The sequence below is a fragment of the Dermacentor andersoni genome, chromosome 7, assembly GCF_023375885.2.
Source record: "Dermacentor andersoni chromosome 7, qqDerAnde1_hic_scaffold, whole genome shotgun sequence".
Taxonomy (NCBI): Eukaryota; Metazoa; Arthropoda; class Arachnida; order Ixodida; family Ixodidae; genus Dermacentor; species Dermacentor andersoni.
In genome coordinates, this window is record NC_092820.1 from 83,840,142 (window position 1) to 83,864,785 (window position 24,644).

A 24,644-nucleotide genomic window follows, 5' to 3' on the forward strand; every position below is an offset into this window, starting at 1 on the left:
CTCTCCAGTTCCATCCACGTCCCCTCTGGATTTGCACGTTAGTAAAAAGGTAAGCATTGCAGTTTCTTCAATGCTCTTGAGGGCGATCACGCATGAGTACAGCAATCAATAGACTAATGTGGCGACATCCAGGCAGCTCCAGAGAGCACTGCGCACATACGACGCAGTGGAAAAGTCTAAACGAGTTTCTTTCGTCGACATTCCCCTCTGCCACGATCCTGTCATGCATATACACCAAGGGTGATGTAAACTGGTAGCGAAGCTTCCATAAGAGCCCACATTTCAAGAAAATGGGGCTCGTTGCAACGGTAGCCATCTACGTATCGTGGCCACAACTAATAGCAAACGAGAAACAAAAAAAAAGAAACTAAAGAAGTGACATTACAAACGAAAATGGCCATGACGCCTGACGCTTGGCGCGAATGTTTGAATTTCTTCATTGTCCGGCATAACGGCCGCTACGACAGCAGTTACTTTTCTTTCGAGGCTGAGGCGAGCTTGCGACTCACTTCAGCTGAATCGCCAGCGTATCCTTTTAGTATTAGGAGGGGCGTATGTCCTAATGTGAACGTAATTAGGCTGCTATTCACGGCAATTACTGCAGTAGCTTCCTTAGGAAGGGGAGGGAATAGGACGGAAATAAACGCCACTGCCAAAATGCTGTTAAAATCAACTTCGCTTTTATTCGTCTTGAATAATGCAACAAATATGACTGACCAAACAGAACATGTTTCAATGATGAAAGTACTAAGGCCAACACACAGTCGTACTGCATAGACACCTATGCGAATCTTTTTCACAGAATCAATTCCTTGCGACACAGATGTATTCATATAAAACAATTGTCAGACAACATTGCGCCACATTATCATTTAGGAAGCATTGCACTCACTAATTTTGCTGCCAGTCGGACACTCAGAGCCTGTGTTACGGATAGTAAACGAACATACCGCGATGTTTATTTGCCGGGCATTGTGCATTTATCGTCACGACGAGACAAGTGCGTCGGATGCCGCAGCGTGAACTTGCAAAAAAAAAAAGACACCTGCACTCACACCTTTCGCCGACGAATGCAGGACGCTAGGTCACGCAAAATTTGAAGTGAAGCGCACGCCACACTTCTAAGAAACGCGCAAGGAAACAAAAAAGAACAGAAAAGCTCGAACGAAACCACCGCGTTCAAGTGAGCAACACCATTCCTCACGACATAATAGCTGGCTTGCACAGCCTTCTCAAGCCTTGCGCTAGAATCACTGGTTCGTAGGGGTCGCCAAGAAAGAACTAATAAATTGTGAAATAGAAGAAAAATTAACATTTGTTCTTTTAGTTCAGGAAAAATGGCTGAATGGCATGGAAAATGGAAAATGGCATTTTATTCCTTTGCCAGTATCGTGATCAAACATTCTATATTTTTTTTACACAGGTTTTCTAGTTCCAGTGTTTGTCCCCCCTCACCTAGTCACGCTTCGATCGTGTACCACTAACGGATATCGTTGGCGATAGGTTATGACACGCCGTTCGTTCTAAACTTCACGACCTATTTAGATGGACCTTGTATACACGTGCTGAAACAGCCGCCGACGCGGCGTGAAAGAACAGAGCAGTAGTTGCAGCTGTAGCAGCAGTGCGAAAATCAAAGGAAGTGGCAGGGAAAGCTTCGCTTTACAAAAAAATCAGGACAACAGCAATGCGCGATAATTGAAAGGGAAACTCTTTACTTTTTGAACACAGACCGAGGTTAGTTGGAACGCGCAGTTATAAAGCTAGGTACACCAAGGAACGAAAATCATCTACTCACTGTGGTAAAGCTAGTGAAACAATGGAAGATGTTTTAATAAAACGTTGATATCTACCCGCTAAGTTTAGGCTCCGATGGCGTGAACGAAAATCATCTACTCGCTGTGGTAAAGCTAGTGAAACAATGGATGATGTTTTAATAAAACGTTGATATCTACCCGCTAAGTTTAGGCTCCGATGGCGTGAACGAAAATCATCTACTCGCTGTGGTAAAACTAGTGAAACAGTGGATGATGTTTTAATAAAACGTTGATATCTACCCGCTAAGTTTAGGCTCCTATGGCGTCGTTTGCACCTTTCGGATCAGGAATTGTGAGGTGAGAGTAAACATTTCCCCAATAAAAAATAGTAATGAGGCGATTGGAGGTTTGGTGTTAGAAAAGCAGGGAAGCCACAACAACAATGATCGCAATAACGGTAAAGAAAGTTTGATGTCTGTTTAAAAAAAGATAAGCTAGAGATTAAGTTACATGAGAAAAATGAAGTTGGTGGAACCCACTGCCGCATTTTAAAGGTAATGGTCATAGCATCCACCCATAGCGTGAGAACAGGAACATGTTTGCATACAACTAACACATAACGCGTCTCTGCTCCGGCAGTACAGTTTGCGACTGCATTACTTCATTTGTAATCGCAATAACGTCGACACACATCATGAAATTGTTGCTGCGAGTTTCTTTATTAAACCACTGCCAGATTGCTGAAACAAATCGGAGCACGTACACGGCTTTGTGATTGCGTGCAGCTGCTGGCGGCATTTCACTGTTGAATTGGTTTTATGGTAGCGTTCTGGCATTCCTCTAGATATAGTGTAGTCTTGTTTAGAGATGACGTGAGCTGGTGGAAGTATTGTGTGCAGTTCTGATGGCCACTTGATATCGAAGAGTTCTTCACACGTAGGTCATACCAGGGGTCTGGGCGATCTGCCAACAGAGAAAATCAGGTGGTAGGAGATGTCAGGTGTGACTGTGGTGAAATAATTTTTTCAGACTTCATACCTAATCCAGATTACGGAGATCTAATATACGGCCTAGCCTATGAAATTTTTCATGGTATGCATCTGCCGTATTCCCTCGTTTTATGTTTACTCTATGTCAAAGACATTTCCAAGCGACATTCAATTAGCCCAGTCTTGCATCTGCCAGCTGCATATTATAGCTGCAAATATTCTATTGATGTTGTACCAGAAAACGTCTGCTACAACAAATTGCGTTTCCTTTTAACTTCTCTGAACAAAAAAACACGAAACACAATTTCTGCGCAAGAAATACCCATACACCCTTCCGGCATGTCTACAGGTGTAGTTTCTAAGGTTCTGAAGGATTCTGAAGGTTCCAATAGGAGAAATATAATTTGTTCAATTACCTTAGACAATATTTGTTGATGTGTCGCTATCAGCAATCGCTCACAAGATCACTTTGTTTGTTAGAAGTCTTTTCAAAGTAAACGCACCTCTTTCCAATCATTTAGGCTCCTCGCCTAGAATTTAATGAATACTTTGTTGACAAATTGCAATGACCTTTTGCCTGATTTAGATGCGAGGACTTAAGTTAACTTTTTCGAATTATATAAGTTGGATGCTAATCCGGCGAGACATGTCGCCTTAGAACGAAAATTCAGTTACGCCGCATATCACGCCCTCTACTAAATGATATTGATTTATAGCTGTTACTGCCTGCCGCTTGGCACCAAGTCACGGATTTGATCGCCAGGTATTATACATAATACGCAAAATATTGAGCTCTACATGAGGCGATCAATTTCATTAAGGTCGCCTGTGAAGTTAAACAATCGCTTATGTTGAACCTGCAGATAAGGCGTGATGGAAAGTGAAAAATAAAGACATTATTCTAAAAAGGAATAAACGAATGAACAACGGATAATCATTGCTAAAAAAATCGCACTGCAATTATAGAGCTGTGCATCGTTTTTGGGCGTCAAGTTAGAATCTAACCTGAAGTTTTCTCAACACATTGCCGTCATTAAGCAAAAGTGTACCTTCGGTATTAGAGCATTCATAAAATCAAGAGCATATTTCTCCAAGAACGCATTATTAGCTTTATACTTTACCTTCATTCACAGTGCCATTAATTACGGAATTGTTTCCTGGGACAACACATATAACTGTCATATGTCGTTTATTCAGCAATTACAAAACCAAGCAACAGGCATTATCACTAACAGTGGGATTTTCACGAGTGCTACTCTATTACTTCGTGAAAATAACATCCTTTTGGCAACGAACTTGTTCAACGATCATGTAATAATTATCTCTTATAAGTTACTTACTAAACAGCTCTCATACCAATTCATTGATTCGAGGCACCCCATCAATAATAACGATGCCAGGTTTGAACGTACCTCCAATTTTCTACTAGCTTTGGTTCATTCTAGCTATGGGAAAATGACATCATCATTCGTTGCTATACAACTGTGGAATGTTTTATCCATCAGCATTAAATCATCATTCTTTCATATATTTAGTCATGGCCTTAAGGGGTTTTGTATATTTAACTGAGTTTAGGTCATTCGTTACACTAAATTTGCCATTTGTATGTTTTGACAGTTTTTTATGCACAATAGGCTTGTATACAGGCAATTCGTTTTCGGTAATTTAATTTTTCGATGGTGTATTTTTGCGGTTGCATTTGTTTCTTTTAGTTACCTTGCTCTTTTTTAATACAGCTCTCCATTTTATTACTAACCGACGGACCCGTTGCAGTCTTTGCTTTGGGACCCTCGTTTGTATATTGTCTCTGGCCAATTCATTGCGTTTAAAGAATAAGATACTGAAACGGAACATTGAAACTGAAAAAGCAGAATTCCTTTAAAATATTATACAAAGAGATGTGCAATATAGTATTCTTATGATCTTGACTATTCCCCTCTAATTAAGAAGTTTAAAAAATATATGCTTTGACAATAAAATTTGCCTGAAACGTATCCATAGATAACTAGTAAGCATGAATGCTATGTTTACACTTCCAGTTAAGGATGCATGACATGGGCTGTACGAGTGCCATTGTCTAATTCTTGAAATCTCTTGAGTCTACCAGTCTGTCTTGCTGTGTGCTGAATGCTCTACGCACTGCTCACCGCAAGATCAATCGAGCTTCACAATTCGCAGGCCGTAGGAACGATGGTCAATGCGAATTACTCTGCGAGCATGTGTTCGTGTACATGGCCGTAAGGCATAGATTAATTGCGAAAAATTTGTTCCTCAGTTCTGGCGCACTCCTCATGGCTTGAATGTCATCTGCGGTGATGGATCTCGCGACGCCGTTTTCATGCTGCCACGTATTCGATAAAATTTACCTTAGTTTGAATGGTTCATTACACCGGAGGGCAGATACTGAGCACACCAGACAAACATGAGAAGGAAGCCTCGTGCTAGCATGTCTCGGTGATTATTCTTTCTTTTTTGTGTTACGCTGTATCTTTCTATAAGAATCGTTATAACGTCTGTATGTGTCGACGGCACGTTGGGAGGTGTGTAGCGCGCTCGGTTGGCCATATACATTACGGTTTTGTTACCGCCCCGTGCTTTAAGCACGCAATGATTCTCGTTTGATGCAGCTCTCACGAAATTAGGCAGTTTTCGCGATAGTATTATCGAATGTATCGACCGTATAAGCGAATGGCAATCATGGACTCCGAAAGTATTTAGAAAGATAGAAGGCACTGTGAAAACAAGGACTGCGGGGCTGACTTTCAGTACCCAGGTATTGCTCAATTCTATCTCTTTCAAAGGTGCAGCCGTGGCGTAGAGGTAGAACATCCGCCTCGCATGCGAGAGGACCGTGGTTCAAATCAAGGTGCTGTGCAGTTTTCCACCGGATTAAAAAAAATCCGCGTGTTGATGAAATTGCATAAACAGGCCTGGAGTGTGGCCTGATCCCGGTGACCAGAACCGGTAACGCACTCTCTCACCAGAACAGGATTGGCTACCCTGGTGCAGTACTTGGCCAGAACCTCCTATATGAACACAACAATCAAACCGCGGCCCTCAGACCCCAGCAGCTGCGAAGACGTTATCTAGTGAGGCGAGTCTAGCAGTGCTATTCAAGGAAGTAGAGGGCAGTAAATGGGATATAATAGGGCTCAGTGAAGTTAGGAGGACCAAAGAAGCATATGCAGTGCTAAAACGCGGGTACGTCCTGTGCTACTGGGGCTGAGTGGAGAGATGAGAACTAGTAGTCGGATTCCTGTATGATAAGGATATAGCTGGTAACGTACAGGAATTCTATAGCATTAACGAGAGGGTGGCAGGTTTTGTTGTGAACCTTAATAAGAGGTACAAATTGAAGGTCGTACAGGTGTACGCTCCTACATCCATTCATGATGACCAGGAAGTCGGAAGCTTCTATGAAGACGTGAAATCGGCGATGGGTAAGGTTAAAACAACATACACTATACTGATGGGCGACTTCAATTCCAGAGTAGGCAGAAAGCAGGCTGGAGACAAGTCAGTGGGGGAATATGGCATAGGCACTAGGAATAGCAGGGGAGAGTTATTAGTAGAGTTTGCAGAACAGGATGATATGCGGATAATTAATACCTTTTTCCGCAAGCGGGCTAGCCGAAAGCGGACGTGAAGGAGCCCGAATGGTGAGACTAGAAATGAAATCGACTTCATACTCTGCGCGAATCCTGGCATCATACAAGATGTAGACGTGCTCGGCAAGGTGCGCTGCAGTGACCATAGGATGGTAAGAACTCGAATTAGCCTTGACTTGAGGAGGGAACGGAAGAAACTGGTACATAAGAAACCAATCAATGAGTTAGGGGCCAAAGGAAAAATAGAGAAATTCCAGATCAAGCTTCAGAACAGGTATTCGGTCTTCACTCAGGAAGAGGACCTTAGTGTTGACGCAATGAACCGCAATCTTGTGGGCATCATTAAGGAGTGTGCAATAGAAGTCGGTGGTTACTACGTTAGACAAGATACCAGTAAGCTATCTCAGGAGACGAAAGATCTGATCAAGAAACGCCAATGTATGAAAGCCTCTAATCCTACAGCTAGAATAGAACTGGCAGAACTTTCTAAGTTAATCAACAAGCGTAAGACAGCGGACATCAGGAACTATAATATGGATAGAATTGAACAGGCTCTCAGGAACGGAGGAAGCCTAAAAGCAGTAAAGAAGAAACTAGGAATAGGCAAGAATCAGATGTGTGCGTTAAGAGACAAAGCCGGCAATATCATTACTAATACGGATGAGATAGCCCAAGTGGCTGAGGAGTTCTATAGAGATTTATACAGTACCAGTGGCACCCACGACGATTATGGAAGACAGAATAGTCTAGAGGAACTTGAACTCCAACAAGTAACACCGGAAGAAGTAAAGAAAGCCTTGGGAGCTATGCAAAGGGGGAAGGCAGCTGGAGAGGATCAGGTAACAGCAGATTTGTTGAAGGATGGTGGGCAGATTGCTATACTGGCCACCCTGTATACGCAATGCCTAATGACTTCGAGCGTACCGGAAGGACGTTACCATAATCCTAATCCATAAGAAAGGGGACGCCAAAGACTCGAAAAATTATAGACCGATCAGCGTATTGTCCATTACTTACAAAGTATTCACTAAGGTAATCGCAACTAGAATGAGGAACACCTTAGACTTCTGTCAACCAAAGAACCAGGCAGGATTCCGTAAAGGCTACTCAACAATGGACCATATTCAGACTATCAATCAGGTGATAGAGAAATGCGTGGCATATAACCAACCCTTATATATAGTTTTCATTGATTACAAGAAAGCGTTTGATTGAGTCGAAACCTCAGCAGTCATGGAGGTATTACGAAATGAGGGCGTAGAGGAGCCGTATGTAAAAATAGGGAAATATCTATAGCGTCTCCACAGCCACCGTAGTCCATCCTAAAGAAAGCAACAAAATCCCAATAAAGAAAGGCCTCAGGCAGGGAGACATGATCTCTCCAATGCTATTCACAGCGTGTTTACAGGAGGTATTCAGAGACCTGGAGTGGGAAGAATTGGGGATAAGAGTTAATGGAGAATACTTTAGTAACTTGCGATTCACTGATGATATTACCTTGCTTAGTAACTCAGGGGACCAACTGCAATGCATGCTCACTGACCTGGAGGGGCAAAACAGAAGGGTGGGTCTAAAATTTAATCTGCAGAAAACTAAAGTAATGTTTAACAGTCTCGGAAGAGAACAGCCGTTTAAGATAGGTAGCGAGGCACTGGAAGTCGTAAGGAAATACATCTACTTAGGGCAGGTGGTGACGGCGGATCCGGATCATGAGACGGAAATAATCAGAAGAATAAGAATGGGCTGGGGTGCTTTTGGCAGGCATTCTCAGATCATGAACAGCAGGTTGCCATTATCCCTCAAGAGAAAAGTGTATAACTTGTGTGTCTTACCTATACTCACCTACGGGGGAGAAACCTTGAGGCTTACGAAAAGGGTTCTACATAAATTGAGGACGAAATAGCGAGCTATGGAAAGAAGAATGATGGGTGTAACGTTAAGGGATAAGAAAAGAGCAGATTGGGTGAGAGAACCAACGCGAGTTAATGACATCTCAGCTGAAATCAAGAAAAAAAAATGCGCATGGGCAGGACATGTAATGAGGAGGGAAGATATGCCATGGTCATTAAGGGTTACGAACTGGATTCCAAGGGTAGGGAAGCGTAGCAGGGGACGGCAGAAAGTTAGGTGGGCGGATGAGATTAAGAAGTTTGCAGGGACGACATGGCCACAATTAGTACATGACCGGGGTAGTTGGAGAAGTATGGGAGTGGGCTTTGCCCTGCAGTGGGCGTAGCCAGGCTGATGATGATGATGATCTCATTCAGTGGCGAGATGTTGATTCGCTACTTTTATGCTTGACATATGGAGACAGCGTATAATCAATTAATCAAAGTCCGAGAGTTGCTGCAACACATGAGGGGAACTGACAGCAACGCGTCCATCATGTATATTTCAATGCGTACAGGAGAAATCTGAACCACAGATTTTCATTCGTTAAAAAGTTCTGGCTCATCACTTTTATCCACGGCCGTCTCATTATGGACAGGGAGCGAGCAGGATTTCAGGTTCAGACCACTGGACCCCCTCCAGCTGTTGCGAAGCTTAAAGGGACACTGAAGCGAGACGAGAAATCAGATTAGACTAATCAAGCATTGGGTGAGAACACTGAAGGCAGTCATTTCAATGTAACGGTTTGATTATTATATGAGAAAATGAAGGCCGAAGCATCAGTATTTGAATTTCGCGCCGATACTCCGGCGCCAGTACGTCAGTCTGACGTCAGGGACTCCAAAGTATGTTTTTCGCATTTGGGCCGCGTCGGCTGAGTAAAGGTTTCCGAAACTTGCCTTGTTTGATATTTGGTTCCTTTAGAACACAGTGCAGTCAAACTGTACCACTATATAATTAAGTAAGCCCTAGAAGACGCCATCAAAATCCATGGCGTCGCAGCGACCAGGTGCGGGATCTTCAAGGAGGCGTCGCCACCCGTCTTTCGTTCTTGCGCTTTTTTTTTGCTTACCAAGCATCTTATCGTAGTAAGAGGGGTGTTTTTGGTGTCCTCGAGAGGTAATTTACTGATGCAGAAGAAATCATTTTTCTCTTTAGTGTTCCTTTCAGGTTATGCAAGTAAGCTTTATAATGCGTGATTACTGCTCTGAGCTTCTCATTGGTGTTACTGTGCACAGTCATTACTATGAGCGATATTTTGATGATGCATGTGTCACGTGAGCAGGTTGCGCGACGGACACGTCACGAATGACGCGATCGGAGCTAAATTTAGTCTCACGGGGGGGCATCAGGAGAGGCGTGGCTCGGCAGTACATTTGCTTAACCGGGCCGGAATGGTCGAGTGTGAGAGAGGTTCTTGGAGCGATCTCTCTATGTCATTGTAGGTATATTCCATTGGACTCAAAGGGCTGCGCAGCAGGTGCTCTAAGGCCTGCAAGTGTGTAATTTGTTGCAGAAATTTTACGCTTCCACGGCTATGGTCCACCTGCGTCAGGCAGGTATGGTTGAAAAATGGCGTGAATATACACGGGTAGCAAGACAGACACATATCGAACTGCCTTGGCCCCATGATGAAGCGTTCTTGTCTCCATAGGGAACGCAAGTGGAGAAGACTGGGGCAAGGGCAAATGCCCCGACCATCTACGAAGCCCTGGCTTTGAAGGGCTGTCTCGGGTGTCACAAGTAGGGGTGTCATTTGTTCAGGTTAGCTCCTAAACATTCTCTGGAAAAAAATTAGGCCTACTGTTAATAGGCAGCTAGCACGATTGTAAAAGTACACTGAAAGACACCCACTATCTGTACATAATTTATGCATGTAAGTTCTTAAGTGCGTGAATAAATGTAGCTTGTGTATTTGGTTAAGCCATACACTGTGTCCTAGAGCCTTTAAACTCTATGAAGTACGCACAAGAACTTTCACGACTACCAATGCGGCTGTGTCCCTGATACAACCTACCGCGTGTTTTTCTTCTTTTTATTGCAGCCACTGCACGTTCAGGTGTGCACAGCGCGGGCACTCATCGGGAATCCGTGACAAACCGTGCTTTTACAAGCTACACTCAGTTTTTCAGCATAGGTGCCCCCTTTCACCCCCCCGTTATTGGACAAGACTTTCGTAGCCATTCTAAAAGCAACGCCGTGCTAACTATGCTTGCTTTACCACTATCGGACCATTCGCGTCTTCTGTACAGCATGACCAAGCAACCGAGAACTCTCAACATTGAGCGTGCGTGCATCGAATGAAAGCGGAGATTTTATTTTCTATGCCCATGCACCCCACGAAAAACAGTGTACGCAAGTGAGACGTCCCCCAATCGCATCCATCAGCTGACCGAGGCGACAGTGGTATGCATTGGTGACTACTGCACAAGTAACCTTAGAATAAATACGAGACATGTGGACCACTAAGGGCATGACTGCTTGAAAGTGCATGTATACGGTGCGCATGGGGTGTTGCCTCACTACAATGAAAGTCCTCGCTTTTCGGTGTGAGATACTAACTAAAGATGGCGACTGCCATTGACTGCCGAATAGGCGCTGAAACTGACGAAGAGCTGCTATTGAGCTAATTTATGCTGACCCATAAAAGTGTAGCGAGAACAGTGACCTCGAAAACCGACACTAGTAACACTAGCTGGTATAAACTATAGTGTTTTCAAATTTCCTTGCAGTTTTTTGGACTGTATATATGGATCCTTTTTTGCGCTCTAAGATATCAGCCCGCGCTTGTTATTGCTTTCGGGATTTATAAGTTTTCTGTACATTTTTGTTATAACAGCCTTCCAATGGCTGCTCTAATTCTGCTCTGTTCTAGCTAAATTTTGCAGACAGGTGTTCGTGTTGGCTCGGCGTCCTTAGAGAAAAGCCCTTGAATATACTTTGCGGAGGGATCGAGATATCGTGGTCAAACGTGCGCACATGAACAATCTGCAATAGTAGCTATCAAGAAATTCCTCGCGAATAACACACTGCATGCAAAGGAACAGAAAGCTCACTTGCGGACGGAACAGAATCCAAGGGTGGCTCTGAAAAGATAAAACAGTTTTATTTTTTCATTGTTTGTGATTGCAGAGATAACTGTTTTCAACCTACATGAGGTTATAGAAATACTAGGATTACTTAGCATGATCTCGCCGCCCATAAATGTGCCAATAAACCAACGCAATTGTGTGGCCTGCTTCGGATCGCTTGAAGCCGAGAGCGAAAGATGTATTAAATGTGATTAAAAACATACTGCTGAATACATACGGGTTCAAAAATATTTAGCTCACACTCACATGTTCAGGGCATCTCATTCACAGATTAGGAACATTTTCTTCAAAGCTTGAAATTTTCCTCGGCGCTTTTTTGATTAAGAATCGCATGTTTTCTGAACACATCTCGTTGTTATGTTATGTGCCTAGCGCCTTTCTCGGGGGCAGCTTGACCCATCATCAGAATTTCAACCATTGCCCTCGTCAAAGCGCCTGACTATTTCGTTACATGAAATAGTTATAATCCACAGTTACATTACTGGTTGTCATATTTACACTTGTTTGGCGTCGGCAGGTCAGGCTCGCCGATGAAGCAGACTCCGCTTCGACGAAGGATCAGCACAGAATTATACTACTATGTTCCCCAACCGGAGGCATCACTACGAGCACGATTTCAGGAATGGGCATAACGTAACAAGGCCACACCACCAGGAAGGCTTCCGGGATGCTCTGGCTCATTTTACTAGGTTCGTTGATGGTGTATTAAGGGCGTGCGAGATGAATCAGGTGCCGAAATCGCAAAGCTTTTCGTCCGTAAGTGCTGTTTATCGTTGGCTGATCGCCTTCTCTAATAATATGTCCAAAACTCGATTGGTTGGCACGAACGCTTTTAATGTAAGAATGTCTGCGTGAATACGGCCCCAGGTGAATGCTCTTACCTTAGTGCTGGCTTGTGCCACCTAACCACAATGTATAGATATATATATATATATATATATATATATATATATATATATATATATATATATATATATATATATAATCTATACTAGGAGCTAAGTAGGCACATTATTGTTGTAATCTAGATATATCCAGCATTCTCCGTTCTCACCTTGTTCATCGAGCATGCCTCGCATTACTGCGCGAACAGTACCATTGCATTGACCTATGTCTGCAGGATATGCTCATTAATGGTGCTCATTGTTACTATAATAAGCCTTCACTACTACTCAAAGAAGGCGTTTGTTAGCGCATTAAACAAGCGTACACCAACAACACAGTTGATGACACGAAACATGAAAAAGTAAACTGTGCGGCACAATAACCTTTCTATCTCGCGTAGCAAATCAAACTCCACATTTTAACATCGTTTACGTCGCCCGTATTTGTATTTACCGCCAAGGTTGTATTTGCCTGTGTCCAGCTTTAAACCAAGGTACTCATCGAATGGACCTCAACTTAAATTTTTTTCCTTTTTAAAAACGGATACATTCAGATATAATAAATAAATAAATAAATAAATACTCGCAACAATATTTCTGTACCATGTCCTGATCTATTTTTCTATGGTATTCAAGTACCGCGGCTCTTCGTCATGGAAAACCTCGTCTTTTTACTTATGTCGAAACGCACACCAGCCTAAAAACATCCAGATGCAATTAAATTGTTAACACACATATATATTGTGGCAGAGTTAAATAAGCAGGTGCGGGATTGTGTACTAATTTAATTTTTAAAAATCTGTTTAAAATATGCCACAATTTTGCCATTTACGCCTGTTATGTGAAACAGAAAAATCAAGAAAATTTTTTTGTGAGAACTTAACTTTCAATGTAAGCAGAACGTCCAATAGCTAGAAAACGCAAATGTTGCAAGAATCGGCGGCCAAAAATTTATCAATTTTTGGGTGCGTTTTTTCTCATATGTTGTTGCCGCTAGGAATATTTCGGCAACCTATGGTCTATATTATGTTAATATTGGTCTTTGTTTTTAAAGTCTAGCGCCTTAGATTATTGGGTGGTTGAGTGCTCCAGTTAGAACAGCTAGCGTGGATTGACGTATAACAGAAATTCTTCGTAAGATTCATCAGGCAACGTCTCAGGGACGAAAATAGTCGCCAATGAACATGAAATTGTGGATAACTGCGAATAGTTTTATTAGAATACTAGAATGGGAAGAATTCATTTTGTGCATACATACCAACAGGCAAGCTCATGATAAAAACACCGCAGCTGCCGCCAGGTTCCATGTATAGCAATGTCTCATTCGTTATTATTTCGGATCCGGGCGCTTTGATTTGATGCATATGGATATAAAAAATTAAGAAAAGGAACTTACCGGGTGAAATGCAATGAATGAAAAACAACGACATATTTGTACGCAATACAAACTAACACACGCACACACACATACCGACACATCAAGCGAGGAGCAAATTGCGCGAAAATCTGGAAAATATATTGCTTTGTGCTTCAATAAAGTGTGGCAAAAACAACCAATGTATGAGACACACAATAAACGAAACAATAACGTTCAGCTGGTGCTGCCCGCAGGGCTCGTTATTACGGACTCCAAAGAAGAGCTATATTGAGATACATGCCATCTTTGGATAATATTTCTTCATCATTATTATCTTTATCCTGATATATCCCAAAGGCATGTATTAGTATCTGTATATCGAGTAAAATCATCGTGGCTGTCGTCAGATGTCGCGCATATCAATGGCTCCTTTGTTATTTATGCCCTGTGTATGCCGTCATTTAAGAATAGAGATACACACATAAAAAGAATCTACGATTACGCAACGACTATCGAAAGGAAAACAAATAATTTGAACAATTGAAGATCAGGGGATTTGTCTTCAAAAAGCAGCGTTTCTTATGAAGCGCCGTAGTGAAGACTAGGGATTAATATTGCCCCGCTCGGATTGTACACAGTCTGCCCAATGATTGGTACACAATCGTTTCCCGCCTTCCACCCACTTCAGAACGTGGCTGCCGCTGCTGGGATCGGACTCTTGACGTCGCGGTATCGGCGCCAGTATGGCATCCATATATACAGATATCTTAATCTCCGTTTTTCCCCAAAACGTAAATGTCCCATACACCTGCCTAACCAGCTCAGAAAAAAAAAACTAATTGAATCTGAGGGAGTTCCAAGATTCGTTCACCAGTTAATGATAGGGTTTTTAAGAAAGCGCAAGACTGACAAGATACATTTATTGCATTTCTTCCTTAAGAACTACAACAAACAAGGATGGCTGCTGTAATAGTAAAGTAAGAGACCAGCCCGAGCAGAAAGAGCAGCGCGGGAATATATAGAGATTTTGAAGGATTTCAAAGTTAGTCCAAGAAGCGAAACGTCGTTTACCTTATCGCGTTAACTTTATGGCTGAAGTACGAGAGCAGGTAAGTGGCTTGTAAAGGTAAAAAAAAAATTGTGAGAAAGTCTAGCGTGATAACTAGATTTTTATGTTAAAAATTCACGTCTTTAGAGATCATTATTTGCACATTCTCCATTCACGTCGTCTCCTACAGAAAATTGTCACAAAAGTGTGTGTTACTCGTTAAACGAACCAAAGCTTACATTGTTTCCATATTCAAGCGTGTTTGATGAAAGAAATAACGATTTTGTATTAGTAGTATGTGGTGCCTCACTCTTTTCTGTAACGCTCTGCGGGCTCTGAAGCTAATTTCATGAATCGTTAAGTATACACAAACAGCCTCCAGTTCTGCTGCCATCTAAGATATCCAAAAGTTATATTGAAGCGTATAAAATCCCCTTAAATGAGATTAAGATAGAAGATTCTTTTGATTCAAGACTCCTGCAAGTGAAGCATTCCTAAACTTCGGCATGTGACTCATGCTTCGTGCTCATTAGAAAAGAAGGAGGTGATGAGTTTAGATAAATTTAAACGAACCCAATGCCACCGCTTTACAACGTAATCAAAGAAGCTTGTCCATGTAATGTGTGTACCCTTAATTGCGTTGATTATATAAAGCATGCCAGGCATAATTTGAGTTTAGTATTATGTGCTCTCCGCAGAATGTAAATACAGTTCGATGATAGCTAACATGAATCCTTACAGTAAAACAAATAAATCAAATCGCCTTCATTCGAGCACGTTTGATTCGAACATTCGGTTTATTCCAACTTATCATGCGGTTGCGTCAAAGTAGTGTGCATTCCACTGGGCCAAAACGCCGGGGATTTGAACGCGCAAGTATTTGCGGCGGTTAATTCGAACGTACTGCGCACCGACAATGCGGTCAGCAGTTCGCCAAATGCAGCGTTGGCGCCTCCGAGCAGCATTCCTCTGACCCCAACATTGAGGAAGAGCTTCACGAAGGACTCTTCAACATCGCGCGCGAAGAAACCAACGAATACACGCAAAACAGCCCCACGACTCGCAGCTCGGAAAAACACCCTTACGCAGCGAGTATTGAGCAACAAGTAGCTGCATCGGGAGTTTTTCATGTCGCTCTGCAATTGTCGCATTGAGATATTGCAACTCATTTTAAAATTTAAGCAGTTGGTCATTTAATTAAGAATAATTATGTAATAGGTGAAATGCAAAAAGTACTCTGACTATCTACAAGCGAATGCGAAGGGCATTACCTTGGTTCTTTCCAGCTATGTGGCATTTGCATATTTTAAAACAATTTTGCCTATTTGTTGGGACAGCCTGTATAAAGTCAACCCAGTACAATTTTTATGGGAAAGCCGGAAATGTAAGGAAGTGGTGGAATTTGCCAAGGACTGAAGCGGGGATGTCCTCTGTCTACATTGTTGTTTACGCTTTACGTTAAGGGCATAGAGAGACGACTCGATAACAGTGACTTAGGGTTTGATTTATCCTGCATACCCGTTGGACAAATAGTGCAACAGAAGGTCCGTGGATTGTTACAAGCGGATTGTATAATGCTGCTAGCCGACCATGCAAGATATTTACCGACAGTTGCGAATATCTATGGTAGCTCAGCGACAAATCTAGGGCTCATGTTCTGCGAAGAGAAATCGGGAATCGTGCCCTTCAATGAGGATACCGAGTCATCACGTGGTGGTCATACCCATAGTAAAGAAATATAAATTCCTTGGTGTATACATAAACGAAGGAAAGACTTACTCGAGCACCCATCAAGAGAAAATGAAATAAACGGGAAGCGGAACGCAGCAATCATGAAACTTCGAGCATTTTTGTACCGCAATAAATATTGCAGCAAGGAAGAAGTAATGGTGCCTGCGCTAATGTTCGAAATATCCATTCTATGCTTAAAATCGGATATCTTGTCGGGTTTGGTAGTTACCCAAATATTGGTAAGCAGCTTTATATTGGGAGTTCACGGTAGTACCCCAAATGAGGCAGTGCAAGGTGACATGGGTGGGGCCTCTTCTGAAGTCGGAGAAGGGCAGAGCAAGATGACTTTTGAAGAAATGCTCAAGGAACACAGATAAAAAAAATGGGCTGCTAAAATGAACAAGTATCTGAGGCTAAAAAGCATGGGCCCAGAATGGTGGAAAGGGTCAAGAAAGTTGACGGCCATGCACAGGTTAATTGAAAGTATAAATAGACAACCAGGAGTCATCAGAAAGAAAGCTCGATAAACCGAGACATCCAATTGAATGCAGAACATGGAAAAAAAGAACACCATGGAGGTAAACAAGAATGAGAAAAAAGAAATTATAAGGGAAAGTCTGTACGAAAACACAGAGGGCAGTGCCTTGCTACTTGAGGCTCTAGCTGTTTGCCTGAGGATAAAAAGAAAAACATACCGGAGAAAATATTCGCAACAAGATGAGGCATGTGTATGCTGCAGCAGACATTTGGATACCACTTAGCACATCTTAATGGAAGGAGAAGCGCTTCAATCAGTGAGACCCGCAGGTAAGCTAGACATACCAGAAGCGCTTGTATTTAATGTAGATGGAAGTATCACCCGGTCAGCCGTTGACATAAGCAGGAATCCGATAGAGTATTGGTGAAAAAAAATTGGCGGACGATTATGTGTCTTGGTAATGTGATCTTTGAGCGCAGCTGCTGCCCTATTTCAACAAAGGCAACCGCATACAAAAACGCATTGCCGAACGGAGGTGGTTCTGCATTTGGGATTAGGAAGCACACACCGCGACCGTCGGTATCGAGCCGGCACTCCGGCGTCGTGCCATCGCGCCATCTTATAGTGGGTCACCGCTGCAGAGAGAGGGGGGGGGGAGAGATTAGCAAGTACTATTTATAGTTTCTTCTGAAATGGGATGAGGAAACGGGTGGAGAACAGAGGCATTGTGCAGAGGTCACGCATTCATTCACTCACAGACAGACCTCACTGCGGCCGCACAAAGTTGGGGTGGGAAGTAGATGTAAGGGGACGAAACGCTGTAACTGTCTTTCGAGTCGCCGCAACAGCACTGCGCCATATAAGGGGAGGTGTGCGGCAAGTGTGGAGGCGGAAGAAGGACAGAGAGAGAAGGAGATCCTTGTTGATGGGAAGGAAAGGTTGGGGTAGAGTGCAGTGCAGTAGCTGTCTCTCAGCAGAGGACACCTCAACCGCGCTGCACAGGGGGTAGGGAATGAAACTAGAGGGAGAGAAAGTGCACCAGAAACAGCAGCACGCCGCGGAAATGCGATGGAGCTAAAGGCGGTCGGCGAGGCCGACAGCCTCGGCGAATGTCAGGAGCGCACGTAGTAGTGTCCACTGTCGTGAAGGGCAGCCCGTGGGGTGCAGGACTTCAGTCACGGTGTCGCACGGCAGGCCGTGCCCACGGTAAACACGGGCAAGAGACGCGCGCGCGAGCGAAAAGTTGGGGCACTCACATAGCAGATGCTGGAGTGTCTCGATCGCGCCGCAGTCAGCCAGACCCAAGCACTGGCAGAGGCGGCCAATATCATTGTAGAACGCGCACCACAAACTTAAAAGCGACAGACACGACTGAGAGCTGTACAGCCACGCGACGCGGAGACCGTGGAGCGGGAGAGCCTTGGATCACGCGCGAGGCGACCAGGAGCGCCCGAGCAGTGCCGCGACAGCGGGAGCAGGGACGGCGAGGGCGGAGTGGACGGTAGCGGGGAGAGACACCGCAACGGGGCTGCGCGGAAGAAGGAGGCGAGAGGATAGGCGAGAATACGTGATCTGGTTTTGGAGGATGGAGGACAATGGGAGAGCAAGACTCGCGTCGCGCGCGAGAGATGGCAGCAGGAGCGTGCGCAGCTTAACGCAGCTAGAGCAGCGCGTGACCTTGGTTACGGCGAGGCTCAACGGCGAAGCGAAACGCAGGAATGGGCGCCATAGAGCTGCGCTCTAAAAATGGACGAAAGAGATTCATACTACCAGATCTCTTACAGGCATATGTTGTGATACAAGGTAAAATGAATGCTTTGAGGAAGAAAAGGACAGAAAAGAATATGGAGATGTCTAAGAAAGCGCTAAAAGGAGAAAAATGTACAGCATACCCGATTAAATCAAGCATGCTAGGTCACTATTTCTTACCGCCCTGTTTCAAAGGGCACGACAACAAATCATCCTCAACATCATTATGATCGAAAGAACGGAGTTCTTTGCGCACTGGACATTCTCTTCATATCGTTCACATCTTGCACAATCGATAGCTGGTCTAAGGCGCCACCCCGCCACCAAGTCTCCGTAAAATACTTCCTCTAACAGAGAAAGCTTTCGGAGGCAACAGCGGACATGTTGGGGATGAAAGAAAAACACGTATCCAGCCGGAGGATATACTTTCCGGCAATGAGAAAATAGGGTCAATGATTGAAGGGACAGAAGAAGACTTGCAGAATGGCAACAAGCAATGAGAAATGCAGTGCCTAAGGCTATTGTTGCTGTCACGATCATGTTAGGACACACATTGGACAGCGCTGCTCACATTCGAAGAGTTGCAAAATTTAAAACTCTGCTCCAAATACGCTTGTCTGAGCTGCAACTTTGCTTATGGATGCGGGCTTCGTTGACACCACGCAAGTTGACTAGGGCTTCCGTATCATTGTGTATTACCTGCAGCTCAAATATATAGGGACCTCAAGAACCCGTTGCTTTCCTGAGGGCAGATTGGGTGTCAGGTTGCGTCCAACATAACACAGCTATTTGTATTCTCCTTAAGCTGACGGTCGCGTCCCTGTAGATCAGTGTAAGCCGAAAACAAATAAACACGATGTTAAAAGCCGATTAAAGTTTAAATTCCTGAGCTGTCAGTACTGGTCATTCTTTCAGCGATGTAAGCTTGATTACGTGAAAGGACGTAGTGGGTACTACTGATTGAAAAATCAATTTATTGTTTGAAATTAGTGGTTTTTAATTTGTGTCCGATTGCACTCTGCTACATGCTCACATCTGACCACGGCGTGCTTGCAGCTACAATTGGTCACTATGCAAGACGGATAAGAATACAGAGAAAATAAATTTATCCTAGCAACGTATGACCAGTTGCGTTTATGTTAGTTGTTCATAATTTGCCTTTGAGGAATACCAGCCTGCTTTTCGATTGGTCAAAGTGATTCGGCATATTTTCTTGTGTTACTTAGGCAACCGGAAAATTGATTGAATAAAAGGAGTATCGTTATAATATAAACGCACTTCTTTGTCCCAAATAAGAAAGAAAAAGTAAAATGCTGAGAGGTGCATGGACATTTTTACAACTGACGAGAGAATGATTTTGGGCTAAATTAGCTTGCAAACTGCAAATAGGAGTCCTACAAATATAGAAACTCGTTTGATTTTTTAATTTCAGTTTTATATCTAGTTGCGGTGTTATTTTTGCGATAGCATGTAATAAATATAAATACTAGAACGTACGTTGAAATCCTGCAATCATTGTATCCGGATGGCTCGGATCCACTTGTCCTTCGTAAAGTTTGTGGACCCACCTGTAATCATAAAGTATTACGCCGTATCGCATTATGCGCAGCTTTAAAGAAAGCGCAAGAAAACTCTTACTTCAAGGTGCCATCAAGAAAAGAACGTGTAAAATATGTTGTGTTATTTGTTGTGTTATCCACCCTGTCGTTTTTGCACCAAGCACTGGTGTTATAGGTCGTCTTCAATGTCCATATAGTTTCATTTGAGTTCATGAACTGAAAAAGAAAGCAAACACTATCAAACATACTTTAAGATTCAAAAATACTTCACAAATTGTTCGCACTTCGAAAAGGTATTCTTTCTTTCAACGTTCAGTAGATAGGTGCTCAGAAAATTCCAGTAGCAAGTATATGCACAAATGAGGCGAATTTTCGGTGTCGCCGCCGCCGTCGTGGTGATGTTCCTAAGAAATTCCAAGAACGAAGAAAAATTTGCGTCCCGTACGCCGTATGCTGCACATGCATGGATGAGCCGACCAGCGTGAGTAGAGGAGAATGGCGGCTTACAAGGCGCAGTCCTCCCACGCAATCAGATTCGGAGTCACGTGACCTGACGTGTGCTAGGAGAAGGGAGGGCGCGTCCCTGAAAGCCCAGCCGTAGCTGCGCGCTCCGTTTCGCGTGAGTCAGCCCATTCGCTGGCCGCGAGCCTTGGATGTAGTAAATGCGGTAAATGATAGGGACAAAGACTACCTGAGATTTCCGCTGGATTCATGCTGGCTGTCTTCCCTGGGGCCTAGGGTTTAAGGTAACGTAATCTAAGATTTTGAGGTATGGCAGGGTTGGAATGGTGGCGAGGATGGCAGCCCGAAGCAGACCCTATGAGACAAGCGTGCGCACTCTACTCAGCCGTCTTCGTCGTCGCACCAGCGTTGTGACAGCGAGTGCTTTCTGTTATCAAGTTAGATGTGGTCATGCTGGTTTGTGCTCGAGCGACCCCATGTTCGTTTTGATAACAAGCGAATGTTTACTACAACGCATGCCGCCTATAACGCTACAAACCTTACTGCGCGCAATCGTATAAGAGTTTCGTATTGTTAAAAATTCAACTCCGCTCGGGTGAAACTACGACTTTTATGATTTTTCAAAGGAGACCGCGAGAGCGCGTGCACTATCATACTCTTGTAGAACACCCATTTCTTGGTGTACACAAAATGCATAGCTCTCAACATTCAAAATTTAGTGTCATCAGATGTGCATTTATACGAACACTCTAATAATATCGAGCATAGTGTAATGAACATTTGGATGTTGCTTTTAAAGTAGGCAAAGAACTTTCATGTTTCGAATGCCAACAATGTTGCACGCAAGTTTCTCTCTTTCATACCTTCCGTCAGGCAAAATATTTTATAGCGCCATAATTTGTCTGCCTTGCTCATGTAGAAAGTATCGGTTTAAAGGTATCTTGAAGATATCGTCATCATCATCATCAGCAGCCTGGTTACGCCCACTGCAGGGCAAAGGCCTGTCCCATACTTCTCCAACTACCCCGGTCATGTACTAAGTGTGGCCATGTTGTGCCTGCAAACGTCTTAATGCCATCCGCCCACCTAACTTTCTGACGCCTCTTGCTACGCTTCCCTTCCCTTGGAATCCAGTCCGTAACCCTTAATGACCATCGGTTATTTTCCCTCCTCATTACATGTCCGGCCCATGCCCATTTCTTTTTCTTGATTTCAACTAAGATGTCATTTACCCGCGTTTGTTCCCTCACCCAATCAAGATATAGTGCACCACAATTTACTGACGTGATACTGCGTTGACAAATTTAGGCATTGAAAGATGCAACGAGAAAATCTTATACCTCCTTTGTACCAGAATGCGATATATAAGAAAACGGTGTTTCGGAAGAGCACGTTAATAATTTTAGGGTAACAGAGTCCCTTTTTGGCATTGTAATATAGTTTCGATAGTGGTTAAGGAAAGAAAATGGATATCTTGGGCACAGCCTTGCTGGCGAATGTTCTGCAAGCCACCTTCACTCTATCTGTACAAGTCTGTATATACAACGCACATAAAGTTCTCTTCCACGCGTGTAAATTATTGATGGAAGTTGGTGGTTTAGCGGCTGCCAGCGCCGCTTCGGAGCGAACGTCGCCTCGCTATCTCCGCCGTAGATGACAAGGAAACCTTTGAACCGACACCGTTTGCTTTGTCAACGTCGCCCTCACTATCGATTGTCCTGGGGCATTCTGGGATCTCTGGGCGGATGGCGTCGATGTTGAAGGCTAGGGGCTAGGTGTCCAGGCCTGAGCACCTTAGTGGCCACAACAAATCGGATGCCACTGTCAGGCTGGCCATCACGATTTTCCATTTGGAAGGCGTGGTGAAAACATGGTTGAAAATCACTGAGACATAGCCAGTTGGGACCTACCTAAAGAAACAGTTGAAAGAGCTGTTTGGCCATCGAATGTAACATTATTACAAAGAAATTCGCAGTTCCTCCCGAAAGGCGAGACACCGATAGCGATAACAAATTACCAGATAGCTGTACGAAGCAAGAATAATAGTTTTATCAGCAATATAAACTTGTAGACATCCACTTACTAATTAAATTAAGAATGATAGAATCTGTAAGCCTGACTCAACGAGGAGGTACAAAAAAAGAGACACAAAGACAGCGCTATCTTTGTGTACACTGGGATACATAGCGCAAGAATGACACAATGACGAAGCAGGAAATCAGGACGAGCGCTAACTTTCAACAATTGATTTATTGCAGCTGGTAAGCATACATATACTCACTGGGAAGCCACTACAACCGACACAGAGAAGGGAAAGAAGAAAAGGTAAAGTAGTCATGTTACTACTGGACCAAAAAATTCAAAGTCTTTCTTAGATAAAATAACAGACGACGTGCTAAACAATCGTCACCTGCTCAAGCTATCTCAGCTGCTTCGACAATTTCACTTGTTATCGTATTCCTGTGGCGATAGAAATCAACAGTTTGCTTTAAGAAAGGGTAGCATGGTGCCTTTACGTCACATATTCTACAATGGGCAGCCAGATGCCCATCTATTGCAATGCTCTCTACTTTATTACTATGCTCCGCCAGACGCACCTTTAAACATCTGCCCGTCTGACCCACATAGTACTCAATCATAGTAAGTTTACGCTTGGACTACCAACACGCCCAAACTTCTTACCTGCTATCTTTGTGTGTCTGCTTCTTTCTACGTCCATGTTGAGTCGCGCTTGCGCATTTTATCATGGGTTAGAACCAACTAGTTCGTCAACGTCTTTTAACAAAATACCCAGCATGGTGTTGCATGCTCATCTCGCTCGATGTCAGCGGAAAAAGTCTGTGAAAACGTTGGAATTAGGAATCAAGGCAGAAGTCGCGCGGGGGGCCAATTGACCATCGTGCATCTGTCGCGTCAACGCAAACAGCGCATACGAAGCACAGCGCACACAAAGCTACCGGCAATACGTACACTCTGCGAACATCGCTGATCACTTTGAAGACGAGGCCCGTTCGGCCGCGCATTTTGGCCACGTCGCATATCGCTTTCAAATCACGCGAGTGCTGTGAACGCGTCCCTACGGCGTCCGCGATCTGCGCGGCCAACGCCGTAGTAGATGCCGTGGTTGTCTCCACTCTGTACGGATCAGCGGGCGACGAAGACATCGAGGCACCCCAGCAGCCCGAGAAGAACGCTCCTCCTGCCTCGGCTGATCACCCTGCTTTGTGCGCCTCAGGAGAAGGCACGCATTGGGGCGGCGTTCGTCGCTTGCGCACCCGAGCTGGAAACGCGTTCGTCGGCTCGCGCTCACACGCATTTTGGCATACAGATCATCACGGCGACGGCGAAGGCAGACGCTGACAGCGACCGCAGAAATGCACCAAGAGTGTCCATGTAATTGCTATCGCAACAAAAAGAACGGGCCCGTTAGACTGAATAGTCAACATAGTCGCACGTCTCCTATATGCAAAACGTCGTGGCTGTACGCCGTCAAGCCAACAACGACACAGCAGAAACAGAGAAAGTCCTGCATGTATTGAAAACAATCGTCAGCGATGCTTCTAGTGGGCTCAGTTGCCAGAGTTGCTCCACCACGCCGGCAGTTTGAGCAATCAACAAGCTGCTGCATTCCGTTACCATTCGTTACTACGCTGCAAAGTCCTCTAGTAAAGCACAAATGTCACAGTAACATCCGTCACCATCAAAAGACCCGATGCGATTTGTTCAGCCTGTGCGGGAAGATATGGCATCCACTGATTTCTATCCATCATATTATGACATTAACCCAACTTCAGGGCCACTTGTCCTGGACATCAATCGCCAACATGTCGCAAGTATTTGTATTCGCTTAGCGTATTCTGTTGTTACTCCTACACTAGGCGACCATCATAGTACGGTGTTCTGCGAAACCTGTGGCTCTCTCCACGTTACGGCAAGCTGACAGTGGACCGAACTGAGGACAACCAGTCGACTTCCTTTTTATGTCACCGTTTTTACCATGAATTCCATAACAGTAGCAACACCAGCCCTTCGGCAACTGG

At 44.0% G+C, this 24,644-nt stretch overlaps 1 long non-coding RNA gene across 1 annotated transcript; it reads right to left on the reverse strand.

Annotated features, from left to right (window-relative positions):
• Positions 1 to 2,476: 2,476 nt before the first annotated feature.
• Positions 2,477 to 13,566, reverse strand: LOC140219290 (uncharacterized). Its single transcript, XR_011895443.1, has 3 exons — positions 13,479 to 13,566; positions 11,301 to 11,330; positions 2,477 to 2,720 (listed from the first exon to the last, which is right to left on the reverse strand). It is a non-coding gene; the product is annotated as an uncharacterized lncRNA (long non-coding RNA).
• Positions 13,567 to 24,644: the final 11,078 nt, after the last annotated feature.